A 13,566-nucleotide genomic window follows, 5' to 3' on the forward strand; every position below is an offset into this window, starting at 1 on the left:
CATGAGATCATGAACTGAGCTGAAACCGAGTCGGACATTTAACCAACGGAGCCACTCAGGCGCCCTGAAAGATATGCCTTTCAATAGTATTTTTGATGCGGTTTTGGAGTGTCGGGGTCCGGAGCCGACAGCCAAGAAAGAATGCTTGAGGCATTTTTGGTGCAAAAGGTGATTTTATTAAATCACAGGACAGGACTCGTGGGCAGAAAGAGCTGCACTGGGGTTGTGAGGAGTGACTGATTATATACTATGGAGTTGGGGGGAAGAGGGGTAAGGAAAAAGGGAGGTTTCCAAGAGGACTTTCATCTGCTAAAAAGGACTCATAAGATACTGGAGGCCTTGCTATATTGTTGAGCTAAAGTTATTTTCCCTCTAGTAAGACTTTAACATTAAGACAAGACAGTTGGGAGTTTCTGGCAGGAATGTTTTACTCTGCCTGTCTCAAGTATTTATCAATGGGCTGCAGGTTTTAAGGAAATTTAATATTATCTACATTTTCTTCTTGCCTTTGTTCCCCGCATCACTATGGAGGGGAGGGTGATGTTAGGGCTCCAGAAAACTGAGGCTATAGGTTTCTGGAGATTGCCTTTTTTCTTGTAAATTGTTAAAACAGTTGCAAACTGATGGAAACTCCTGTCCTGCGGGATTGTGATCTCTATCAGCTAACCATTTGTTTTTCCCTTTCCTTTTTGCTTGGACAACCAGGAGGGTCTGAGGAATGTTGTATAGAGCCCACCTGGGCAGGGGTGGGCCACTGCCACAACTGTGGCCAAGCAGAGCAGAGAATAAGTAAAATGGATTTGGGGGGTGAGGGGGTAGATGACGGATAACCAGAATAGGGACTTACAGGGGTGCTGAAAAGAACCCCTAGGCTGTGGTCACACTGGCGTTTCTTTTATTTATTTATTTATTTATTTATTTATTTGTTAAAAAAATTTTTCTTTTTAAATCTTTATTTATTTTGAGAGAGAGACAGATGTGAGCAGGAGAGGGGCAGACAGGGAGAGGGAGACACAGAATCGGAAGCAGGCTCCAGGCCCTGAGCTGTCAGCACAGAGCCCGACGCGGGGCTCAAACCCACGAACCATGAGATCATGATCTGAGCTGAAGTCGGACCCTCAACCGACTGAGCCACCCAGGCGCCCCCACACTGGTGTTTCTTAACCCCAGTCTAGGGAACTGAGTCCTCCCAGGTAAGAGCACACGCCCACCTTGTGGTCAGCCAAGCCTCCTGGCACCATGGGCGGGCCTAGGGGGCTTGGTGCTGTGTGAATTGGAAAAGCTGCACGTGGGATGCTGGTGCTCTCCTTGGACGCCTGGTACCATGGGGCACAGCCTCTCCTTGCCCCTCTCAACTAAGGGACCCCACAGGCGGGGCCTGGCTCCCCGCTGCAGCTGAGGTTGTGGAACAGACACTAACACCACAGGAGCTGCTGTTCTGAGGCCCCGTGGGAGCTTCCCTGTGGCTAGACCTACAGCAGTGATGCAGGGCTGGAGTGGTGGGGTTCGGAGCTGACGGCCAAGAAAGAGTGCTTGAGACGTCTTTGGTGCAAAAAGGTGATTTGATTAAAACATGGGCATGGGGACAGGACCCGTGGGCAGAAAGAGCTGTGATGGGTGACTGACCTTCAGGTTGGGAGGTGGTTAGGGACAGTGTAAGTCTCTAAGGTATTTTGGAAGCAAAGTTTCCAGGACCTTGAGGGGCTGGCTGCTGTTAGGAAAAGGTCACCTATCACTATTTAGTAAAACCTCAGTCGTGATGAGACCCTTCAGATGTATAGCAGCGGGCCATAAGCTTGGAGTATGATTGCCAACCTATATCTTGGGGGTGGGTGGCGGTAGAGATAAAGGACATTTCCAAAGGAATTTTGATATGTTAAAGTAGACTTACAGGATCCTGGAGGTCGGGATGTTAAGCGAACGCTGACTTTTGCCCTTAGCAAGGTGTCATCAGTGAGGGAGTTGAGCTCCTCGAGGAATGTCACTCTGTCTGTTTCAAGGACTTGTCAACGGGCTGTGGACAGTAAGGAAAATTTTCATTTGCCTTTGTTTCCCTCATCAGCTGCACCATTGGCCAGCAGAGCCAGTGAGCTGGGTCTACCTGGAACATTAGAGGGACAGGGATGGAGGCAGCAGCACCAGCCAGTGAGGTCTTGGAGTAGGAGTGTGGGTAGGGTGTCTGAATTTCTGCTTCCCCAGCAGGAAGCCGGAGAAGCACCAGAAGGACAGACTGGGGCACGTAGCCACGCACCACAAGAAGACTTCATATATTAGGGAAGGCTACACCCCCAAACTGGCCAGCCTTCCTGCTGAGAAGGCTGAGAGGTCCCAGAGTCAGGGTCACAGGCATAAATGTAAATGTGATCTGACTTCTCTGCCAAGCAGGTGAAGTTTATGACTTTCCCATTACATTGCCTTTGATATTGTGAAAAATCATTAATGTTTCTTAGGGAAAGAAATAGGAATGGATTTGTAAAATCTGTAAACGTACCTCCACTGAAATTAATTCAAAACCGAGGAAGCAAAATTCACCTTATCTCTCTGAGAGCTGTGAGGTTAGCAAATTACAAGAGCCCTCCTTACGCAGCTGTCCCCACAGGAAAGAGGGCTTCCATCCAATTTGTATTATAAGTCAATGTCTAGAAGAGCTTACGTTCCTGGAAAGAATGAATTCACCTGAAAGGTGGCAATATTTACTTCGTAAAGAACCAACTCCTCCGAGTTTGCTGAAATTGGTTTAATGTTTTCTGTCAAATCCCATTGTAAAGGTGAGCATGAAAATAAATTTAGTGTCATGCTTATTCTAAGGATCCGATCTAAGGATCAGTAAATACAATGGATCGAGGATTATAATAAGTAAGCTTAAATACACACAGGCAGTTGTCACCTGTTGGAAACAGAGTAAGAGTTTTAAAACAGCGTTTTGCGGTATAATGAGGTATAACCAATCCACCCACTTAAAATGTAGAATTCTGGCGTCTGGATGGCTCAGTTGGTTGAGCGTCAAACTCTTGGTTTTGGTTCAGGTCACGCATGATCTCGTGGTTTGTGAGATTGAGACCTATGTTGGGCTCTGTGCTGACTGCATGGATCCTGCTTGGGATTCTCTCTCTCTCCCTCTCTCTCTGCCCCTCCCCCACTTGCTCTCTGTCTCTCTGTCTCTCTCTCTCAAAATAAGTAAACATTTACAAATGAACAAATAAATAAATAAAATGTAGAATTCAGTGGCTTTTAGTATATTCTGAGTTGTGCTACCATCACCAGAATCCACCCTGAACCCCTCACCCCCACCTTGAACCATCAACCCTCAATCCGTCCATGCCCTCCAAGCCCAGGCAACCACCAATGTTTGTGTCTATAGATTTGCCTATTCTGGGCGTTCTATATAAATGGAATCAGACAATATGTGGCCCTGTGGGTCTGCCTTCTGAACATAATGCTTTTAAGACTCAATCATATTGTAGCATATATCAGTACTTTTTTTTTTTTTTTAATAGCTACATAACATTCCACTGTATGTACATACCACATTTTGTTTATCCATTCATCAGTGGATGGGCTTTTGGGTCGCTTCCATTTGTTGGCTATTATGAATATATATAGCCAACAATTCTGAATTCTGAATTCTGAATTCATAATGAATTATGAATTAAGAATTATGAGTAACGCTGTTATGAATATGTACGCACACAGTTGGGGGTCAACGTATGTTTTCATTCTCTTGAGTGTATACTTAGGAGTGGAATTACTGGGTCGTATGGTAACTCCATTTTTAACTTTTTGAGGACCTGCCAGACTGTATTTCAATCTAGCTGCAGCATACATTTCCACCAACGGTGCACAAGGGCTGTGATTACTCCACATCGTTACCAACACTTGTGATCTTTTTGATTATTGCCATTCCAGTGGGTGTGAAGAACGTAAGAGGTCTTTAAGTAATAAAAATCACGGTAAGGGCTAAACAATGTTGTGGACGATATCGGATTATTTTTCATTAACAATATATTTAACTGCAATTAGCGTAGCTATGCACATATAACATGCCAGTGCCAACAGTTTGTAGGCCAAACATGTTTTACTCTTTGTATTTTCTCTGTCTGTAGGCCAAGCAAACTTTTAAGACTGTACAAATGTAAACTCATCCCATTCTCTAACATGATATAATAAATTATCATAAATTACACGTAGTAAAGTCTAAAGGAGCGATTTTACTGTCGATACTTTCGTGATACTCTTTCATCATCACATTTTACAGTGAAAATATCCCTACAGATCTACAGAAAATATCCCTACAGAACCTACAGAGGTTCTCCAGTGCAGACACCAGCGAAGACTAAGATGTGGGGAAAAGCATAAGGGACGATTTGTCATATTGGATATTTATTTATTATTTTATTTGAAAAAATTTTTTAATGTTTATTTTTCAGAGAGAGAGAGAGACAGAGCACGAGTGGGGGAGGGGCAGAGAGTGAGGGAGACATAGAATCCGAAGCAGGCTCCGGGCTCTGAGCTGTCAGCACAGAGCCGGACGCAGGGCTGGAACCCGTGAGCTGAGAGATCATGACCTGAGCCGAAGTCGGACGCTTAATAAATACAGTAGCTATTTTCACCTCCATTTCATAGATAAGGAGATTGAGACACGGCAAGGTTGAGTAACTTGTTCAATGTCACGAAGCTGGAGATAGCAGAAGCAGGATCCAAACTCAGGATCTAGTTCCTGAGTTTGTACCCATTAATAAAATATCTGTCATATGTATTTGGGAGGTTGACAAAGGAGTGTCACATGTTAATTGAAACTACCTGGTAAACCAAGCCCTCTCATAAAACTGGGACAAGCAATCTTCCAAGGATCATCCAAAACCTGGCCAAATTGATGCTATGGATACGCAATGGCCCCAGTGAGACAGAGGAAGCAATCATGAGTTTATAGCAAGAGCGAGACAGCTTCTGACTTCTTCCCACCCTGTTTTTTATACCTCTCCAGGGTCAGCTTGCCTGTTGGCTTGGGCTGCCTGATAGCTTTTAAGGAGCTTACCTTATATATTCAGATGAAAGAGGGTTTATTTTTTTTTCTTTTTTCTTTTTTTTTTTTTTAACATTTATTTATTTTTGAGACAGAGAGAGCGAGAGCATGAACAGGGGAGGATCAGAGAAAGAGAGAGACACAGAATCTGAAACAGGCTCCAGGCTCTGAGCTGTCAGCACAGAGCCCGACGCGGGTCTCGAACCCACGGACCACGAGATCATGACCTGAGCCGAAGTCGGATGCTCAACCGACTGAGCCACCCAAGTGCCCCAAGAGTGTTTAATTTACCACCCATCCATTGATAAGAGGTGAGAGAAGAAATATTTCCCTTGAGTTGTGCCCAGAAGGGTCAGTTCCTAATAGAATTTGGGAGTAGTTTGACTCCTCTGCCTCCAATGTCACCAGTTCTGCCCCAAAGGCAGTTTGCAGTGAGACAGCTCAGTCAAGGGTGGAAAAGGAGCTGGGTGTTGTGAGGGAGAAAGGAGGAGCTTGGACCAGAGAACGATCATCAAGGATGTGGGAGACAGGAGCATCGAAGCACCAGAAAGTCAAGGATGCTCACCCCAGGATGGAAGGAGGAGGGAAATCAGCATTCCCCTGAAGCCCCACTTCACGCTCAGGCTTGTCCTGCACAAAACCCTTCAGGACCATCCGGTACAAGATTTTGCAAAGAATGGTTACGATTAGTCCACCTGCATTTTGAAAGGCGTCCCAGAGGCAAGAAATCTTCCATTGTTCAGTGACTCTAACACAAGATCGCAGAAATATTTACGTGCTTTTTATTTCAGTACATTCAACTTTTGAAAATTAACGCGGTTGATTTTTCTGGAATTTATTTGGGTTTAAAATGAAAAATACACCTCTTTTTCCCCAATGGGTAGCCAGGTGCCCCAACACCATTACTGACTTTTGTGGCACATTTTTGAAGGTTTTCCTCCATCAAATTATACTTTCATTTTTCTCGTGCTGAATTCTCATATATACTCACGTACAATTTGGGACGGTTCTATTGCATTGCCTGCTTATTTCTGGCCATACTGTTTTATTCACTGTAGTTTTTAAATATGTTTTAATATTTAGTAGGGCATATCACTCTGAAGATACTCTTCTTTTTCAGGATTTTCTTTTTTCTTTTTTCATATTTACTTTCCAGAAGAACTTTAGAATAATTTATCCAAATTCCCCAATTATCCTGCTATGATTTTATGGAGTTTTATTGGATTTGCCCATAAATGTAAAAAAAGGGTCATCTTTTCAACATTGAGTTTTCCTACCCAAGAATGAGGTATATCTTTCCATTTTCCATACCCTTGAAGTTTCCACATATAGGTCCTACACATCTTTATTAAGTTATTCCTGGATTTTTACGGGTTTTGTGGCTATAATAAATGGGATTTAAAAAATTCCATATATTTGTTTCCTTACTGAGGATTTTTAAAAATTATTATTTTTTTATGGGTTTTTGTTGACACAGAAATAAAACTGTTAATGTTTACATATTTTATTTTATTTATTTTTTAGCATTTATTTTTGAGAGAAAGAGATTGCACGTGTGTGTGGGCAAGTGAGCAGGGGAGGGGAAGAGAGTGGGAGACAGGATCTGAACCAGGCTCCGGGCTGACAGTAGATAGACCCATGCAGGGCTCGAACTCACAACATGAGATCATGACCTGAGTCTAAGTTGGAAGCTTAACCAACTGAGCCACCCAGGAGCCCCCGTTTACATATTAATTTTAAACTTGGATTAATAGCTGGATTTTCTTATTGAATTCATACTTTTTAATTCTATTTCTCTTGTTTTTTTGTTTTGTTTTGTTTTTGGCCAGGAACTGTCTCTAGTCTTCAGAAGGTGCTCTCCCTTGAGTTTCCTTCTTGTGTTCAGTTGTGTGTTGGGTTTTCACGGTATACAGTAAATCACTGGTAAATAATGATAGTATCAACTCCTGCTTTTCAGCTGTTATTGAGTTTAATGAAATGACCATTTAAAGGAAATGTAAGAGTAGCCATGTGCAAAAAATATTAAAAAAAAGAAAACCCACCAAATAGCCTCCTCCCGGCAAGCACCTGTAAAAATCCCATTAACAATAGCCGTGCCAAAAATTAAACAAAATTTAACATTATGGGACAAAAAGAAGCACCTGACTAAATGGAGAGCTATACATGTGTCTCCATAGGAAGATTTACTATTATAAAGACCTTGATTCTCCCCACCATACTGCATAAATTTGACATGATCCCAAACAAAACTTCAATGGCTTTGTGATTACTGAAAAATTAATTTTCTCAGGAATAATAAATTCATGAAAATGATCAAGAAGATTTTTTTTAATGTTTTTATTTATTTTTGAAGGAGAGAGAGAGACAGAGCATGAGCAGGAGAGGGGCAGAGAGAGAGAGAGGGAGACACAGAAACTGAAGCAGACTCCAGGCTCTAAGCTGTCAGCACAGAGCCTGATGCGGGGCTCGAACCCACAAAATGTGAGATCATGACCCAAGCCGAAGTAGGACACTTAACCAACTGAGCCACTCATGCTGCCCAAGAAGATTTTTTTTTAAAGAAAATTCTTCAGGCAAAAAGTCTTATAAAAATGTGTTATAAATACTAATTAAGGATGTGTTACTGGTAAAGGATGTGTTACTAGGTTGACAAAAATAGAACAGGAGTTTGGAGATGGACCAAGTTTACAGGGGCAGGTCTCAACTACCTGGATCAGACAAATAGATTTAAAATAACAATTGGGGCGGGGCACCTGGGTGGCTCAGTTGGTTGAGCGTCAGTTGAGCGTCCAACTTCGGTTCAGGTCATGATCTCACGGTTTTGTGGGTTTGAGCCTCTGTGCTGACAGCTCGGAGCCTGGAGCCTGCTTCGAATTCTGTGTGTCTTTCTTTCTCTGCCCCTCCCCTGTTCATGCTCTGTCTCTCTCTGTCTCTCAGGAATAAATAAATGTTAAAAAAGATTTTAAAAATAACAATGGGGGTGCCTGGGTGGCTCAGTCAGTTAAGCGTCCAACTTTGGCTCAGGTCACAATCTCGTTCATAGTTGGTCTTTGAGTTTGAGCGCTGCGTTGAGCTCTGTGCTGACAGTTCAGAGCCTGGAGGCTGCTTATCAGTGCATTGATAAAATTTCTGATTCTCTGAATCAGAGAAAACAGGCACATATGAAGGCATCTGCTACACAGAGCAGCCAGGCAATCTGTGGACCCTCCTCCTGCTGCTGCACTGGGCACTCCCTGCTCACCTGCCAGCTCACCCGTCATAGCACCCGGCTGCAAAGGTGGACCCTTTAGGGGTCGCTCACAGCCTGTTCTGAGAGTAAAATGTTAGACCCTGGGAAGCCATTCTGGGGATGTCCTGGATATACAAGGCCATAGGCTTTGCAGCTGGGTTTCCACAAAAGCCCCAGTTCTTGGTGGAGTGGCTCCCCAGGATCCAGCTGGTCCAAGTCCTCTGACCTGGATGAAGCACATTATGCTGTGCCAGAGAGGGGAAGGGCCCGTGGTCCCTCCTGGGCTGGGCTGCCTGCACCTCTGACATTGGGCTGAGGAGCTGGGTGGGGAGGGAGGAGGCGCAGGGGAGGGGGGAGGGGGACAACAGCTCTCAGCTTTCCCATGAGGCTGTGTGGTTTGGGGACAGCCTTATCATCTCACCAGGTGGCAGCTCCCTGGTGGCAGGAGGAAGCAAAGGGAGGAGTGGAAGGAGAGGCTGGCTTCCAGACTAACACTTCCTCAAATTCCTGCCTTGGTCTCCTTTAAGAACTCCTCCACCCCTTCAGAATGTCCTCCTCCTTCGAGGTTTTTTTAGTGTGCTTATTGGCACAGGGAAAGCATTTTGTTAAATAATAAATGTGTGTTTTACCAATAGAGAAATGAAAAGATGCTCAACATCACTCATCATTAGGGAAGTGCAAACCAAAACTACAATGAGATATCACTGCACACCGGCCAGAACGGCTAAAATCAACAACACAAGAAACAACAAGTGTTAGGTAGGATGTGGAGGAAAAGGAACATTTGTGCACTGTTGGTGGGAATGCAAACTGGTGCAGCCACTGTGGAAAACCGTATGGAGGTTCCTCAAAAAATTACAAATAGAACTACCCTATGATCTAGTAATCACACTACTGGGTATTTACCTAAAGAGTACAAAAACACTAATTCGAAGGGATACGCGCACCGCTACGTTTATAGCAGCACTATTTACAATAGTCAAATTATGGAAGCAGCCCAAGTGTCCATTGATAGATGAATGGATGAAGAAGATATGGCATATATATAATATATGGTGTGTGTGTGTGTATATATATATATACATATATATAATGGAATAGTATTCATCCATAAGAAAGAATGAAATCTTGCCATTTGCAATGACGTGGATGGAGATACAGAATATAATGCTAAGTGAAATAAGTCAGAGAAAGACAAATACCATAAGATCTCACTCATATGCGGAATTTAAGCAACAAAACAAATCAACAAAGAGGAAAAGAGGCACACAAAAAAGCCAGACTCTTCTTTTTAAATGTTTATTTTGAGAGAGAGAGAGAGAGAGAGAGAGAGCAAGCAGGGGAGGGGCAGAGAAAGAGGGAGAGGGAGAATCCCAAGCAGGCTCCACACTGTCAACACAGAGCCCACAAACCGTGAGATCACAACCCGAGCTGAAACCAAGAGTTGGAGGCTTTTAACCAACTGAGCCGCTCAGGCACCCCCAAAGTGAATGTTAGAGAACAAACTCCAGAGGGGAGGTGCGGGGGGTGATGATGAAATAGGTGAAGGGGATTAAGAGTACATGTATCTTGATGAGCACTGAGCAATGTATAGAATTGTTGAAAAACTATATTGTACATTTGAAACTAATATAACACCGTATGTTAACTATACTGGAATTAAAAGAAAACCATTAAAAAAAAGAAATATGTGTTTGGATGCAGGTATTATCTGACTAAAATCTTGCTCTTCTCTGCAGAGAGAAGACATTGCTGGTGGAGAAGATTTTGGCCAGTGTTTTTGGATTTCAGGGACTATTATTCTTCAAGAAGAATAAAAACAGTGACACCTGAATAAAGTGAATGAGTTCATTGTTTTTTTTTTTTTTTTTAATGTTTATTTATTTTTGAGAGAGTGACAGAGCATGAGCAGGGGAGGGGCAGAGAGAGAGGGAGACACAGAATCTGAAGCAGGCCCCAGGCTCTGAGCTGTCAGCACAGAGCCTGATGCGGGACTTGAACTCACTGGCTGTGAGATCATGACCTGAGCTGAAATCAGACGCTTAACTGACTGAGCCACCCAGGTGCCCCTCATAAGTTATTTTTTAGTGTTTGTTTATTTTTGAGAGAGAGACAAAGTGCAAGTGGGGGAGGGGCAGAGAGAGAGAGGGAGACACAGAATCTGAAGCAGGTTCCAGGCTCTGAGCTGTCAGCACAGAGCCCGATGTGGGACTCAAACTCACAAACTGTGAGGCCATGACCTGAACTGAAGTCAGACACTCAACTGACTGAGCCACCCAGGTGCCCTGAGTTCATTGTTTATCTTAATCTTCTTCCCCATAGCGGAACGCTTGCCATCCATAATGTTGATGCAAAAGTATACATGTGTTTAGTGTATCTGAAAAGACAATTCTGGTGAACATGAAGTTTGAGGATTTGGTTAAGAAATCCCACAGACAGTCTGAGGCAGTGGAAGGCTCCAGGTTTACACCTCCTGACTGACTGTAGGGTTAGCCCTGCAAGGTTAGCCTTCTTGTGGTAGGAGATGATGAAGGATTCTAGGTTGGTAGCAAGAGAAATGGCCCAATCTGAAGGGGGAAAAGCAAGAAGGGAGAACCACGAAGCAGACCTGAAACGGATGATTGAACAGAGCTCTTGAGGAAAAGAAACACTTGGCTTGTTCACAGTGGTATTCTTAGGACCCAGGCCTCTGCCAGGTCCTTTATACATACGTCCTCTCAGTGATGTACAAGGTAATTGTCATCATCCCCATTTCACAGATGAGAAAACGGGCTTGACCCAGTCCAGGCCACGGACTGTTTGTGGTAGAGATGGGTTCAAACTTCTCTGAACCACTGTATCTGACTGCCATCACACAGAGCAGGCACCATGAAAATGTCGACTGGATAAATATTCTAAGCCCAGCATGATGCCCTGGCTGCTGTTCCATTCTTGTACACTAAACATAAATGAGGTAAAATGGACAGGAAATTGTTAACAGCAAGAATACAGAAAACAGTTACTATTACACTTCAATAAGAGATCTTACAAATTAGTTGGATTGAGGCTTTGTTAAAGAATTGGTTGAAGGCATGAGAAAACAATATATTCAGAAGGAAATACATTTATAGCATACATGAGAAGTCAAAATATCACCAGTAATCATACAGATGTAGTTAAAATATAAATAAAGCACTATATTCTTTTTTTTAACCTTATTTATTTATTTTGAGAGAGAAACAGAGTGTGTGAGTGGGGGAAGGGCAGGAGAGGAGTGAGAGAGAGAGAGAGAGAGAGAGAGAGAGGGAGAATCCCAAACAGGCTCTACACTGTCAGCACAGAGCCTGATGCAGGACTTGAACCCACTAACTGTGAGATCATAACCTGAGCTTAAGAGTTGGAGGCTTAACTGACTGAGCTACCCAGGCAACTCTAAAGCACTATTTTCAATCACTAAAATAGATTTCTTTAAGTATAATACCCAATTCTGACAAAGTTATAGTGAAATTGGTATACATTGGGGTGCCTGGGTGACTCAGTCAGTTGGGCGTCTGACTTCGGCTCAGGTCATGATCTCGCGGTCCGTGAGTTTGAGCCCCACATCAGGCTCTGGGCTGACAGCTCAGAGCCTGGAGCCTGTTTCGGATTCTGTCTCCCTCTCTCTCTGACCCTCCACTGCTCATGCTCTGTCTCTGTCTCAAGAATAAATAAATGTTAAAAAAAATTTTTTTAAATAATAATAAAAAAAAGAAATTGGTATACATTGCTTTAGGGCAGCACTAAATTGAAAGAATATACATTTGGAGTATGTATTGGATATATATCAATTGTCATAAAAATGTTTATACTGTTTGGTTGAGGAATCTCAAGTTACTTAGTATATTTTGTCTAAGGAAATTATCCAGAAGGAGAGTAACCAAATATACAAAAATGATATTGCACCATTATTTATAATGCTTAAGCACTGAATAAAATTATTGTACATAAACTTATTGGAATTTCTACAGTCTTTTAAATTAATAAATAAAGATAATTTTTTCAAAGCAAATAATTTAACTCAGGTGCAGAGATTTAGTTGCATGGATGTTTATTAAACATTGTTTGTGATAAAAGATTGGAAATTATATATCTAATAATATGGTATAATTTTGGTCAAATAACTAATGGAAAATTCATAATGTTTATTTAAATTGATGCTATAGAATTATTTGTGTCCACACGTTGATACATATTTTCAAGTTTTTGAAGTGAAAAAGTTACAAAACAATTGTAAAGTATATTCCATTTGGAGGACTCATACTTTTCAATTTTAAAACTTACTATAAAGCTACACGAATCACAGCAGTATGGTACTGGCTTGAGCTTAGACTTACAGATCAATGGAACAGAATTGAGAGCCCAGAAATAAATCCATGTATCTATGGTCAATCGATTTTGACAAGGGCGCCAAGATCGTTCAGTGAGAAAAGAATAGTCTTTTTAATAAATGGTGCTTAGACAACAGGATAACCACTGGCGGAAGAATGAAGTTAGATCTCTATCTCACCACATCTACAAAAATTACTCCCAAATAGATCAAAGATTTACAAGTAAGTGCTAAAACATAGAAGAAAACATACGTATAAATCTTTGTGACATTGGATTAGGCAACAGTTTCATAGATATGACACCCTACAGCACAAGCAACCAGAGAAGAAATAGGTAATTTGGACATCATCAAAATTAAAACTTTTTTTTTTTGGCATCAGAGAACACTAATAAAATAGTAAAAATACAACCCACAACATGGGAGAAAATATTTGGAAATCATATATTTGATAAAGGCCTAGTATCCAGAATATATAAAGAATTCTTACAATTCAATGGTAAAAAAAAAGACAAGCCATTTAAAAAAAAAAGGGCAACAGACTTGAACAGACATTTCTCCAAAAAGACATAAAAAAGGTCAATGGGCACATGAAAAGATGTTCACCATCACTAGCTATTAGGGAAATGCAAATTAAAATTACAATGAGATGCCATTTTACTAGATGAGATATCACTCCACTAGAATGGCTGTAATGAAAAAAAAAGTGGAAATAACAAATGACATCAAGGTTGTGGAGAAATTTGAACCCTCATACATTGCTGGTGGGAATGTAGAATGCTGAAGTCACCACATAACCCGGCCCACATGACCAAGCAATTCCACTTCTATGTATATACCCGCAAACAATTGAAAACATATGTTTATGCAAAAACTTGAACTGGAATGTTCATAACTGCATTTTTCATAATGGCCAAAATGTGGAAACAACCCAGGTGGTTATCAATTGCTGACCAGATAAACAAAACA

This window comes from Leopardus geoffroyi, chromosome C1, assembly GCF_018350155.1.
Source record: "Leopardus geoffroyi isolate Oge1 chromosome C1, O.geoffroyi_Oge1_pat1.0, whole genome shotgun sequence".
Lineage (NCBI taxonomy): Eukaryota > Metazoa > Chordata > Mammalia > Carnivora > Felidae > Leopardus > Leopardus geoffroyi.